At 36.3% G+C, this 13,218-nt stretch overlaps 1 protein-coding gene across 2 annotated transcripts in view; it reads left to right on the top strand.

Annotated features, from left to right (window-relative positions):
• prkn (parkin RBR E3 ubiquitin protein ligase) overlaps positions 1-13,218 on the top strand; it is a 187,231-nt gene that overhangs the window by 52,867 nt on the left and 121,146 nt on the right. The gene's annotated exons all lie outside the window — the stretch shown is intronic.

Here is a 13,218-nt window from a genome sequence, read left to right as displayed (position 1 = left end):
AAAGGTTTGTAGAGCTATGGCAACAATACTCCCGCCTTTATGATGTTTCCTCGAGTGATTACCACAACAGAGTGAAAAAAGATAAACGCTGGCGAACAATAGCCGAGGCGCTTCAGCAACCTAGCGAGTGCTGGAATTGGCATATAACATGCAACTTTGGTAGCCATTGTTTGTTTATGCTCTTGTTTCCTGAAGTCAGTCGCTAGAACTGTTTTCTCGATGACATCACGCACGCCTTTAAAGACGGCAAGCAATGATTGGTCGGGGGGCAGCGTGTAGTCTGGCATGTTTCTTGTCCACGTCACAACAAGAATTTGCATAATCTGACACAGTAACTATCATAACAGACAAAAATATTGTGTTGTCTGAAACTGGCATTAAAGAGTAGCAAAACGGTTTAATTATTTAATGTTTGACTTAATATAATTGACCAACTTTGAAAGTTTATACTTTTTCATCTAAAAAAATAAAACATCAAGCTTATTACAATTTATTGGATTGGAGGCACGCAACAAATAATATTTAGTGAAGTTTTTTTTTCACGTATCAACTGAAAACAGCATAGACTAAACAATTTATTTTGGGGTTTTAAGAATCAATTTTAGGTCATCAAAATAAGAATCGATTAAAGTCGAGAAATTAATATTTTCAACCCAGCCCTTGAGCCCTAGTATGTTGCACAAGACACATCCACAAAGAAAGAAGAGTTTAATCATGCATTTAAATTTTCATAGTTTGACCAATAGTGTATTTACCACTAAAATCTGAAAATCTGGCCAATAACAGATAAAAGGTAATTGGCAGATCCTTTTTAAAATCAATTTATATGAACAAAAACTTTTTAAAATTGTTTTTATTTTACCACTAGAGTAAAAAAATCCATTGTCAATATATAAAGTACATCACACATAACCACTTTTGTTTTCTGTTGGTCAACGCAGTGAATCCACGTGACGAACTTGAACCCACTGCAAAATGTCGGGAAATCCTTCGCCCTTGTAAGGCTGGAGAAACTGGAAGAACTGGAGGAGAGGGCTATTCTCTGAGAAAACAAAGGAACTTAACATTTGAACTCTCTTGCTATATTACCATCCCCATTCGAGACACGATCACACTTGAGTTGATCACCTCCCAATTTACACATCATTCCCTTCACCCATTCCTACCTAAATTCACCCAAGAATCTATATGGTTTAATGTGAATAATTATCATACAGTATTACACATTTTTGGTATCATTTGAAATGTCTCAGTGCGACTGGTACAAATGTCTCATTCCCAAAGAAGTAAAACAAAAGGTAATAAAGTTTTTAAGAGTTTAGAGATAACTGGCACACAAAAGAGGGTGGGTCTTCCAGGCAAATGCCCCCCTGCTCTCAAAAAGTGTAAACTCAATGCAAATTCCCATTGTTAGCAAATGTTTCTATGTAAATCAACCTCTGGGACGTAAGTCTGGGACGGTGATTAATGTAAATTCCCACTGTGAACTCATGTTTACATTTGAAAAGAGGTTTCTGCCTTGGTCTGTCTATATAAAGAAATGAAAAAGAGGCTCAGGGCGATTCTGTAACTCAGATCAGCCCATAATGCTGAAGGACCTCAAGGACTTCAGCATTATGTATTTATCTCTGAGCATATTGATGTTATTGTATTGATTGTCTTTGAACTGATTATGAAATTGGCATGGTACATTTACCTGACATAATAAATTGTAAACATTTAATTTTATTCTAACTGACTCTGACATTATTTTCAGTAAAGAGTTAAAAAGAATATTTAAACATTCGCTCACATTTAATGATACACAGATATCATTAAAACCTTTTCATTTATGGAGTCAGATGAAATAACGAGAAAATACATGTGAGAAGATGTATTTCATTTAATCAAATTACTTTGCCACGAGGAAAGACAGTAACGCGCAGAGACCTTCACCCGTATTATTGGAGACCACCCATTGGACCGATATACGGGCTTACACCCTTATTCAAAATTTTTGATTCCGATTGAAATTACTGTACTTCGTCAAAAATTTGCAGACCAACGATAAATGTGACTGCACATTTGTACTGTAGAACCAAAGACTTGAAACGGCAGAACCCTCCATTGCTGGTCACAGAAGAACGCAGATAAATTAAAAATTATTGCAAACTATCAAAAATGTTTTTTTTTTCTGATATCTGATAGTTCCAAAGAGCAAGTCTCTGTGCCAATTAATCTGAAAAACAGATATATTGGTCAATCTGTAATTAAAAAATAAATTTTAATGGCCATTTGACTTGTTTCCTGTCAGTCTATAATGTCTAGTCATTCTCAGGTCAGTTTGCAGACTTCTAGTTTTTTGGTGGCCATATTTCTTCACAAAATTGAAGCATGCAGAAAACAAGCACAAACGATTTTGTGTGTCAGTAAATGCGTGAGAATCCTTGTGTTTTCCCTGGGCTCTATTCTCGAGTGGCTCTTGAGTGTTGACACCAGCAGCAGGTTGCCACCTTCCTCTGTGGAATCAATATGCTGTATATTTACTCAATTTGTTTTAATAAGCTCTCATCTTCTCTCAAAATTAATTTACGTGTCTCTCATCCATATTTACCACAGCTTCATTGTGCAGTGAATTTACTGGGGCACAGATAAAACTCGCACTAATTAAAAAGATTTGGCCTTGTGTATGCGTGAGTGTGTTGTACTGAGTGTTTCTGGAGAATGTAACCGACTAATAGCTTATTTGCACAGCTCATAGCTCCTGGGTCTCACTTTATATATGTGTTTCTCACAGTCTGTGATGCTGTAATCAACTCATCTTTAATTCCAGACAGTCATACGTGTTACACATATAGACACTGACATATAAATGCAGTTTTCATTAAAAAAAAGCTAAGTTTTATATTATTGTGTATCTGTGTGTGTTTTATTTTACAAAAGAATCTTTGATCACCAAAATGAAATATTTAGGCTAAGTGGTTTTTCCTTGAAAAATATTCTTCATGCCTTAAAATATCTTGAATGTAACTCTACACCCTTGCCTCATTTAGTATGTGCGGTTCTATGAATATGCAAATGAGCCCCCCCTCCACTCACTCACAGCAGCTCAGAGATCCACTCGTTGACGATCACACGTTGATCTGATTGGTTACAAGGTAGTTTGTGACGTCAGAAACACCAGCGATTTCAAATCCGTGTTTTTGGTTCACTGCAGTTTTAAGGAGAGAATACTCAGTAATGGTGTTGACTTATGAATTTACACATGGTTTGTCTTAAAGCACATTAAAAACACCACATAGACATATAAACAACATTAAAAACTTGATTTTCAACACAGGGGGCCTTAAAGGAAAATGAAAAATGTTGCCTTGGCAACTAACTGAAATAAAATAAATGTGACTTGAAGTACTAAAATTACTGAAACTAAAAAAACAAATAAATAGATAAATTGTAGCTAAATAGAAATACTTTTTAAAAGATCATAAAAATTACAATTACTAAAACTTAAACTAAAATTAAAGCGAAAACTTTAAATATAAAAATAAAAGCTGATATTTATTTATATTAAATATTTACAAATACTATAAGAGTATATAAATAACAGTAAAGTGTGTCAGATTGCGGCAGTCTGCTGTATCCTTCACAATTTAGCACTCAGAACCTGATGGGTGTAAACTAGCCTGACAAGCAACATCAAGATGTTGGGTCTGGGAACACACCATTGGCAGGGCTCAATCCGAGGGGCGGGATAAACGGTTGTCTTTCAAATTCCCTCTGCATGCAATAGGATAGCGCTATAACCAACCACAGCTTCTTCCCACCAGCGGAGCTAGTTGATAGATTAAACTTTTGCTGTATCCAGTCGGCAAAACTACGAACACATCTTCCTTTTTTAAGAATGACTTCAGTGCCGTTCTTTGTTCTTTTCTCAAAGAAAAACTTAACTCCAAGTCTTCCAGAGTCGCGGCCAAAGCCGATTCGAAAGACCCATCTTCTTTGTTTTCAAGTAGCAGGGAATTCACGCGGAACCGTCGCAACTCTGCCGTCATTGTTAAGCCCGCCCACCGACTCTATACACGATGTGATTGGCCTGACTAGAATTAGTTTTTTCTAGCTCGCAAGCCAACGGAGAGTTGCTAGAGCACCCTGGCTGCAAATTACATTTGCTGCTGCTAGGGTGCGTCTAGATTTCTAGGCTATGTGTAAACTGCATTCAGCATAGATTTCATTGGCTTGTTGTTGTCACCTTATTTGCATAATTCCTTTTAGTGAATCAGATGCTAAAGCAACACAGGCAGCATGCGCACATAAACAACGCTACCAGTGTCCGGATTTCATTCTTAATGAATTTCCTGAAGAGAGTTCATGTTGCTGTCAGTGTTTTGTCTGCTTTCTTTCTTTGCTTGTCTAGTTGTTTGTCATTATTTCTCTCTGTTACGTCCCGTGTGCCTCCTTTGCTGTGTTCTGTGCTGTTTTTTTGTCTTTGTTTTTCTTTTTTGTCTTCTTCTCTCACTCTTTTATATTCCTCTGTGACCCATTGGCTTGCTCACTGTTATTACCTCTATTTTCCAAAGTGCTCATCTCCCCCATTTTTCTCTGTCTCGTCCTCCTCCTTTCACACTCTCCACACTCTCTGAAGGAGCAATACAGATAAACGCCAGTGCTCTGAAGGTTACAACATGCATTCAGCTTCAAGGACTCTTCCTGAATGAGAGTCATCCTCGCCCTTGCCTTTCACCTCACCAAGGAGCCAATCACCATCTTATTTCAGGTTTGCGCCACGTGTTTCCTTGGGCCAAAGATATACTCAACGCTAGTATGCAAACGTGAATGCTTGGTCAATGCATTGCAAGGACGGGGTCCCCTTGTAAATACTTAATAGTGGTTTCAAAGCGGATGTTAGTATGTGATTCTAGTGTCGCCCTTGACTTCTTAAGCAGCTTAACCAGCAAGATGCTCTTGTTTTTCCATCTTTGTCTGGCGTCGATCTTCCACAGTTGGTAGTCCTGGCTCATATTAGTCACAGTGTCCTCTCAGGCCCTTTGTCTCAAGCCCAGCTCTCCACACCATCTGTCTACATGGGGAAGTGTCTCAGCTGAGCCCAACTCACATTGTCAGTGTTTTCCGAAGATGCTTAGTCATCTCTGATTGAACTAAGAGAGTGGATTTTAACTTGCTCCCTAGCGGTGCTTTAATAGGGGATTTTATAAAATGCTAATTTGAAAGTGGGTTTTTATTATATTAAATTCTATTATATGGTATTACACATTTTTCATGGTCATATCCAGTTTTTTGTCAGATATGCGAGCAAAGGCATTTGCTTAAATTGCTAAAAGTGACTATATACTAATGTTATTCTAAACCTGTATTCTTTTCTTCTGTGGAACACAATGTTGATCTATCATAAAATAAGCCATATGCACTATATTGTTATAAGCCATATGCACTATATTGTTATAAGCTATAAGTCTTATGAAACTGTATATGAGAAAAGAAATTGAAGGATTGTTTACTGAATAACAATCTCTGCCATAGCTCTTAAATTTCATACTTGTGTATAAAGATGCCTAGCACCATGTCATTGATGCCAATTGTTGTAGTCGAAACCAGATCATTCAAGTAAGAGTCAGTTGAGTCAGTCAAAACAAAGACTTGAAGAAGGTCAAGTTTGATTCTCGGCCAAATCCAAATGCTCCAGAGTCAATTACAAGGCCATGACTGTGAAAATATAAGACTGCCAAATAGGGGCATATGACCAAAATTTTATGTCACAATATGAGTTTATGTCACCCACGATATGAGTGATAATGTTTATCACTGTTTCACAAGCTTGATATATATATTTTTTTTTAGGCTAGTATTAGTTTTTTGATGTTTGAATGATATTGAACATGGTGATACGAATTATGACCTTTCAATGGTATCAACATTTTTGATATCGTAAAAACCTTATTTAAAGAGTGATAAATAAAATATACCTATACCTGAAAAACTTTAAGCGCTAGAAATAAGAAATACTACATAAATAAAAAAAAAAAAAAAAACAATGCATAGTCTTTACTGTGTAAATTAAATGTACATTTATTCTTATTACAGTTATAAAAGTGATTCAGTCAAGAGAGACTGAGAGATTTTCACTTTTTTGTTTTGCATTAAATGACAAAATAACAGGAGGTAAATTTGGATGCTGTCACTTTAAGATCGTCTGCACGGATCCATTATACTCGTGCGTTGTTCTTGTCATGCACCAAGTTTGAATGTATGGAAGTGCAAATGGGATTTGAGAACTACAAGACCGGGTTTTTCAGTAAATAATGGTTTAACTGCATGCATTTTCCTCACAAAAATCTATAAGAAGGCTTAAAATATATGCACTACACTCTTAAAAAAAAAACTAAATCTTTATTGGGATCTATTGTTCCATGAAGAACCTTAAACATCCATGGAACCTTACCATTGCTTCAAAAGGTTCTTTACAGTGGAAAAAGGTTCTTCAGATTTTTTAAAAAGTTTTTCAATAAGTGATTTTTTTTAAAGAATCTGTTCACTGAAAGGTTCTTTGGGGAACCCAAAATGGTTCTTTAATGGCATCACTGAAAAAAATACAAATAAATACTGTATATATATTATTGTCAAGAGTCTTGAGGTATTGACCACTTTTATGTGCATTTTTTTTTTCCTTTTTGGAACTTGAGAACCCCCTTACTATGTCTATAACCCCTTAAAGCTTCAACATTCTTTGGAACAGATATTCCTTTTGTGTTCAACGCTTTGAAAAGTAAAATATCTATTTTGAAAGGAACACGAAAATTGTCAAAATGTCACTTCCTTGGGCCAAGTTTTGTAGAACATCCATTTTTCAACTTTTAGTTTTAATTCAAAGACAAACTATTTGCTAATCATGCACAGTTGACTTTCAGCTCACAGTCTAAGCTAATCCAGTGTCCCTTTAAGATGAAATATAGACGAATATGTTGAGTACTGATGCCGGTAATGACCATAAATGACCTTGAGAAAGTGTCCAGACTCTCTGGGGCTGCTTATGATTCCGGATGAAAGATAAATTGATTGTCTCCGTGCTTTCAGCATTGAAATTCATTCGCTGCGTATTTTTAAAAGCCAAGTCATTGCTAATGCACAGTGTCCCTGTCTTTAAAAGACTGACTTGTTGATCAGGCTCCCCCAAGAGAATGTCTCAAATGAAAAAGGGCAAATGTGCGTAAAATGAAGGCACTTTCTGCTCATCAGGAACACAAGCGCCGCTCTGTCCCCAAAGTAAGTGGATTTGAAGATGTACATTTTTTTTTTTAAATAAAATAAAATAAAATAAAAAATAATATACAGTACAGGCCAAAAGTTTGGACACATTACTATTTTTAATGTTTTTGAAAGAAGTTTGTTCTGCTCATCAAGCCTGCATTTATTTGATCAAAAATACAGAAAAAAATTTAATATTGTGATATATTATTACAATTTAAAATAATTGGTTTTCAATTTATTATACTTTAAATTATCATTTATTTCGGTGATGCAAAGCTGAATTTTCAGGATCATTACTCCAGTCTTCAGTGTCACATGTGACATCCAGTCAATCACATGATCCTTTAGAAATCATTCTAATGTTCTGATTTATTATGAGTGTTGGAAACAGTTCTGCTGCCTAATATATTTGATGAATAAAAGGTTAAAAAGAACTGCATTTATTCAAAATAATTTTTTTTTTTTTATATAAATCTTCTTTATTATCACATTTTATCAATTTAACACATCCTTGCTGAATAAAATTATTGATTTATTTAAAAAAAAAATAAAGAAAAAAATTACTGACCCCAAATTACTGACCAGTAGTGTATATTGTTGTTATAAAAGATTTCTATCTTGAAAACATTTGCTTCTTTTTTTTTCTTTTCTTTTTTCTTTTTCTTTTTTTTATTCATCAAAGTATCCTAAAAAAGTATCACAGGTTATGAAAAAATATTAAGCAGCAGAACTGTTTCCAACTTTGATAATGAATCATCATATTAGAATGATTTCTAAAGGATCATTTGATAGACTGGAGTAATGATCCTGAAAATTCAGCTTTGCATCACCGAAATAAATGATAATTTAAAGTATAATAAATTGAAAACCAATTATTTTAAATTGTAATAATATATCACAATATTACATTTTTTTCTGTATTTTTGATCAAATAAATGCAGGCTTGATGAGCAGAAGAAACTTCTTTCAAAAACATTAAAAATAGTAATGTGTCCAAACTTTTGGCCTGTACTGTATATATATATATATATATATATATATATATATATATATATATATATATATATATATATATTTATATGCATAAATAAAAGTCAGCATCGAGGCGGGCTGACAACCTCAACTTTATTCGGTTTCACTTTATTTTATGTGTCATTGTTACAGTGTAATTATATATTTAAGTACTGAGTAATATTAAGCAACTACATGTACTTACTATAGGGTTATTTGGTTGAGAGTTAGTTGCATGTAATTATGCATAATTTACTGTTATTACTATGGTAGTACATGTAATATATGTAACAAGGACACTGTAAAATAAAGTGTTACCCTTTATTCTTAGGTTACGGACGATTTTTCTGTCTCTAGGTTTTGTGCTCAATTTTCAGGCTGTGTGTGTGTTTTGTTTGGATCAATGCTTTTTCTAAATGTCACAAGTTCACGTCCTGGAAATTGCTTTTTATCTCAGAGTGCATTTGTAGTGTTATTTTGTCCAAAGATTTTCCCTTTACTCTGAGAACTGGAGTTATCAGGAAAACTGCTGGCTCAATTAATGTGAATTAGAGGTTATCGCGAGTTCTGTAGCTGTACCGTTAGAATAAAAAGGATCATCTCGGTGTTATGTTGTCATGGAACACAAATGCAAAGTCAAAAATGCACTGCCGTGCGACTAAATTGATATTGACCGGCATATTTTATGTCACAGCAGCCTTTAAAGCATCCATCATGTAACTAATGATCAATGCTAATTTCCATTCCTGCATTTCTCGATAGAGATCTAGCAATGCGTTGCTATGGCTGCTTTGTTTCCCAGCATGCGGCCCATCTTTCTTTCAGCCTGTATTAGAAGTCTCTTCTATTACAGGAAAGTGTGATAAGGCTTTGCTGGGTGTCCGTTAACCTGGAGCGAGAGGGTCTTTCTTTAAATGATGTTATGCCATTGGAAAAATCAACCCTCAGGGACTGATGGAGAAAATGGACAAGTTGAGATTCACATCTTTATTTTGTCTGTCTATGTTTTTTTTTTTGCTAACACTAAGAAATGAACACTTGTTTGAGAACGGTTTCAGACAAAAGAACCATTCTCCCTGTCAGAGAGGTTTTCTCTTCTTGAAGGAATGTTTTTGTCTGATTTGCATCAAACATTCTGCTATTTTTCAGGTGAAATGATTCTCTGCTCAACAAGAGGTAAAGGCAAATGGTAGAGCATCACAGTTTAATAATTGGTGTGTGAACATTTCATGAATGAATATGTATTGTAAAACATAATTGAATGCCTTTGGATGTTTTTTAAAAGTAGAGAAGAATATAGCATACATTTTATGGACTTTTTTTTTAAACCTTGGCAAATGTGGTCACTATAAACCATTTTATTTAAACCATTTTATTTAAAGCAACACGCCGACTTTTTGGGACTTTAGCTTATTCACCGTATCCCCCCACCGTATACATACTGGGAACTACACTGCTCAAAAAAATTAAAGGAACACTTTGAAAACACATCAGATCTCAATGGGGAAAAATATCATGCTGGATATCTATACTAATATGGACTGGGCAATGTGTTATAAACGAAAGGATGCCACATCGTTTGATGGAAATGAAAATGATCAACCTACAGAGGATTGAATTCAAAGACACCCCGGAAATCTAAGTGAAAAAATGATGCAGCAGGCTTGTCAATTTTGCTGAAATTTCATTGCAGGAACTCAAAATGGTACTCAGTAGTTTGTATGGCCCCCACGTGCTTGTATGCATGCCTGACAACGTCGGGGCATGCTCCTAATGAGATGACGGATGGTGTCCTGGGGTATTTCCTCCCAGATCTGGACCAGCGCATCACTGAGCTCCTGGGCAGTCTGAGGTGCAACCAGGTGATGTCAGATGGACCAAACACAATGTCCCAGAGGTGTTCTATTGGATGTAGGTCAGGTGAGCGTGGTGGCCCTTCAATGGTATCATTCCTTCATCCTCCAGGAACTGCCTGCATGCTCTCGCCACATGAGGCCGGGCATTGTTGTGCACCAGGAGGAACCCAGGACCCACTGCACCAGCATAGGGTCTGACAATGGATCCAAGGATTTCATCCCGATACCTAATGGCAGTCAGGGTACCATTGTCTAGCCTGCAGAGGTCTGTGCGTCCCTCCATGGATATGCCTCCTCAGACCATCACTGACCCACCACCAAACCGGTCATGCTGAACGATGTTACAGGCAGCATAACATTCTCCACGGCTTCTCCAGACCCTTTCCTGTCTGTCACGTGCTCAGGGTGAACCTGCTCTCATTTGTGAAAACCACAGGGCACCAGTGCTGGGCAGTGAGCACAGGGCCCACTCGAGGACATCGGGCCCTCAGACCACCCTCATGAAGTCTGTTTCTGATTGTTTGGTCAGAGACATTCACACCAGTGGCCTGCTGTAGGTCATTTTGTAGGGCTCTGGCAGTGTTCATCATATTCCTCCTCGCACAAAGGAGCAGATACCGGTCCTGCTGATGGGTTAAGGACCTTCTACGGCCCTGTCCAGCTCTCCTAGAGTAACTGTCTGTCTTCCTGAAATCTCCTCCATGCTCTTGAGACTGTGCTGGGAGACACAGCAAACCTTCTGGCAATGGCACGTATTGATGAGCCATCCTGAAGGAGCTGGACTGCCTGCGCAACCTCTGTAGGGTCCAGGTATCGCCTCATGTTACCAGTAGTGACACTGACCCTAGCCAAATGCAAAACTGGTGAAAAACAGTCCAAAAAGATGAGTAGGGAAAAAATGTCAGTGGCCTCCACCTGTAAAACCATTCCTGTTTTGGGGGTTGTCTCACTGTTGCCCATCTATTGCACCTGCTGTTAATTTCATTAACACTAAAGCAGCTGAAACTGATTACCAACCCCCTCTGTTACTTAACTGACCAGATCAATATCCCAGGAGTTTAACTGACTTGATGCTATTCTCTGATTAAAAAGTGTTCCCTTTATTTTTTTGAGCAGTGTATATTCTCAGAAGGCGAAGCACTGCTACTTCTGCGGAGTGATTTACTCCAACTCTGAGCGAACTCTCTGCTCCTCACCACGGGGCTTCTCAGGCGCTGCGAGTAAATCACTCCGCAGAAATAGCAGTGTTTCGCCTTCTGAGAATATAGTTCCCAGTATGTACAGTGCTATGCATAAGTTTAGACACCCATGCTAAAGTTGACTAAAAAGAGGAATAAAAAATCATCTTTTGGAAATTTAACTTAATGCCTTAATTTAAAAAATTAGGAAAAATCCAACCTTTAAGGACACCAATTTTCTTTGTGAATGAATAATGTATCGTAAATAAATAAATGTTCTTCCTTAAAACACAGGGTGCATAAGTTTGGACACCCCTATGTTAAATTCCCATAGAGGCAGGCAGATTTTTATTTTTAAGAATCTATTTTTTAAGAATATATATATATATATATATATATATATATATATATATATATATATATATATATATATATATATATATATATATATATATATATATATATATTTTTTTTTTTTTTTTTTTAGGATACTATGCATCCTGGTAAAGTTCCTTTGGCCTTTGGAATTAAAATAGCCCCACATCATCACATAGCCTTCACCATACCTAGAGATTGGCATGGAGTACTTTCCATAAGATCATCTCTCAATGCAAATCTAGCTATTAGGCTAACTGAAATAAAACCATGCCAATCTCTAGGTATGGTGAAGGCTATGTGATGATGTGGGGCTATTTTAATTCCAAAGGCCAAGGGAACTTTATCAGGATGCATAGTATCCTGGATCCATGAAGTAACTGGCCTTTAAAAATAAAAATCTGCCTGCCTCTATGGGAATTCAACATAGGGGTGTCCAAACTTATGCACCCTGTATTTTAAGGAAGAACATTTATTTATTTACGATACATTATTCATTCACAAAGAAAATTGGTGTCCTTAAAGGTTGGATTTTTCCTAATTTTTTAAATTAAGGCATTAAGTTCAATTTCCAAAAGATTATTTTTTATTCCTCTTTTTAGTCAACTTTAGCATGGGTGTCTAAACTTATGCATAGCACTGTATACGGTTAGAAGATGGCTGTGTCTCATGTGACCTTGTTATTTGCACACGCTGTGACTATACAAATCACAACATGTAAATAGGAAAATGTTGGTGTTATTTTGTCACTTATTGGGAGCAGTGTGCTAGCTGGAGCCGTTTACCTCCAGTCTTTGTGCTAAGCTAGGCTAGCGATGGGAGCGTCAGACAGAGTTACGGCACGCATGGAGATGAGAAGGGTATGAATGGACTTATCTAACTCTGGGGGATACGGTGAATAAGCTAAAGTCCCAAAAAGTCGACGTGTTCCTTTAAAAAATGGCAAGTGTATAATGACAGCATAAGGTTTTATAATTTTTGGCTGAACTATTTCCTGTACCCACTAAAAGGTACAAATATGTATACAGTCCATGGTCAGAATTATTGGCACGCTTGGTAAGTATAATCAAAGATGGCTGTGAAAATAAATCAGCATTTTTTTTTATCCTTTTGATCTTTCATATTTAAAAAAATAAAAAATGCAGTTTTTTTTTTTACCTCAATGAACGGTTCGATTTTTGTAAAAAAAATTAATCAGAAGGATAAACAATGCAGTTTTATTTTCACAAGCTTCTTTGTTCATATTTACCAGGGGTGTCAATCATTCTGAGTCTGACCATGACTGTAACATATATATGTATAACATATAACATATATATATTCTTTTAAATACCCGCTAAAAGATGGATATGAAGATGTGGTGAAAATGATTAAGTTCTGAACATCTTCTACAATCCACATCTCTACTCAAAGAGACCATTTTTTAGTCATATCCAGACAGGAAATTAAGGGACTATGTTTCTACAATCAAGCGAATACTTAAGGGAATTGTACCGTATTAAAGTGCTTCTCATTCTGTATGATATCTTTGTCATTTTTCTGCCTTCTCCAAACAA

The sequence above is a fragment of the Squalius cephalus genome, assembly GCF_949319135.1.
Source record: "Squalius cephalus genome assembly, chromosome: 21".
NCBI classification, from domain to species: Eukaryota; Metazoa; Chordata; class Actinopteri; order Cypriniformes; family Leuciscidae; genus Squalius; species Squalius cephalus.
The sequence above is the reverse complement of the archived record's forward strand: the minus strand, read 5'-3'. Positions and strand labels throughout refer to the sequence as shown.